General features: G+C 49.7%; 1 long non-coding RNA gene across 1 annotated transcript in view; it reads right to left on the reverse strand.

The window, feature by feature from the left end:
• Positions 1 to 317: 317 nt before the first annotated feature.
• Positions 318 to 1724, reverse strand: part of LOC104964012 (uncharacterized) — a 23012-nt gene continuing 21605 nt past the window's right edge. The window contains exon 3 of the long non-coding RNA XR_800368.1: positions 318 to 472. This is a non-coding gene — a long non-coding RNA (uncharacterized lncRNA). The remainder of the gene's footprint in view (positions 473 to 1724) is intronic.

Genomic DNA, 1724 nt, shown 5'->3' on the forward strand with positions numbered 1-1724 from the left:
CTTCTGTCCTTATAACCTACCCTCCCTTTAATTCCTCTCTAACCACCTCTTACTCTTCTTTTCTCCTTATGGTAGGCTTTAAATGTTTATCTTATTCCATCTTCATGTCTTATCTCCCATGTGCTCCCAATTGTCTGTATTGTCAGCGTTTTACTCCCCATCCCCCATCTCTTCTTGTTCTCTTACATTCAGGCTGCAGCCACACGGAGACGAAACGGGTCGTATCCGCTACAGTTCTCTATCTTATAGACGGTTCGGCCACACAAGGCCGACAGGGAAACGCAGATGACGAAAATGATAACGATAACGACAACTATAACGGGTCCCAAGGTGGGTAGATCTGCTGACGCAACGCTCTAGGGGGCCAAACGGCTCCGTGTCTACGTCCTATATGATAATTTCCTGATAAAGATGACACAATAGCCCCGCCTCTCCCCACCTCTGCTGCTCACTGCTGTAGCATGGTCAGTAGCTACTGTCAGTAGTGCAACATCTACAGCTCCTCTACCACAACCATCAGCAACAAGTGGACATGGAGAACTACATGAACTACATGTTCGCTGAATCCACTGCGGAGAATAAACAGAATGGCAACCATGCTCGGGGGTCTTCTTCAGTGTTGGGTGTAACGCGTTACAAAAGTAACGGAGTTACAGTAATATATTACTTTTTGCTGTAACGAAGTAATGTAACGCATTACTAATGAAATTTGGGTAATATATTACCCGTTACAATGCTCAGTAACGCAGTTACAACACATTTGAACCCGAAATTAAATGGTGTTTTGTTTTTTAAGAATGTTACTGTGGTGACCACCTTTAATACACTGGGTCATAATTCACACACGGAACTGTGGGGTAGGGCTATTGTTCCCACACGGACATGTTTGTGTTTACTATATGTTGTGTGCCCTCCTGACTTCACTCTCTCTTCTTCCCGGACTGCAACCGGACAACATGTCCTTTTCTACTCTTAAATAAAGTACCCTTTTACACCATCATTGCACCGCCTCTGACTCCCTATCTCTCGGCACTACATTGGTGACCCTGACACGTCTCGAGAAGTTTCCGGGACGGACCCGAACACGGCAGAGGAAACTCAGGTTTCTTTCTCGAAATGCCGGGGATTTTTGGAATCGTCCGTGGCTGCCACCGGCACGCGGACTGAGGCTCTCCTCCCACTCCAACGTCCACTCCCGGCCTCGGTACCTTATTGCCTCGGTAGCCTTCCCCTCCGGGTCGTCTCCTCTCCCATCACGCACCTGGGCCGTAACTTAGTGTGACCCACCAGACTTCTCGACCGCCTACGTGAGCGTGCGTTGTAGGGGTCGGTCACACACACAGAACCGCNCAGCAGCGACCATCAACTGGCGGCCCACAGACGGGGGGTGACTGTGGCGTTAGCGGAGTGGTTTGTGCGTTCGCCCCTCACTCATTTTATTTTTTACAACGTCTCTTGAGTAATGTGCAGTACCGGAGTCCAACAGAGAGGCCTCAGCTGCGGGACAGTAGACTGCATACTGCGTAGCCTTCCCTGCCCTGAAGAAGAAGTGAACCTCCGTTGTGAAGAGTCTGCTCTGCGCTCCGCAGCATAAAGCAGTAGCCCAACAAAGTCCAACAGAGAGGCAGCAGCTCTAGAGTACAGTAGCCTAGAAGTGATCCTTCATCAGCGTGAAGAGTCTGCTAAGATGCGCTCCGCAGTACCTGAGCGTGCTCCACTAGCAC

The sequence above is a fragment of the Notothenia coriiceps genome, unplaced genomic scaffold, assembly GCF_000735185.1.
Source record: "Notothenia coriiceps isolate Sejong01 unplaced genomic scaffold, NC01 NC01_scaffold00036547, whole genome shotgun sequence".
Lineage (NCBI taxonomy): Eukaryota > Metazoa > Chordata > Actinopteri > Perciformes > Nototheniidae > Notothenia > Notothenia coriiceps.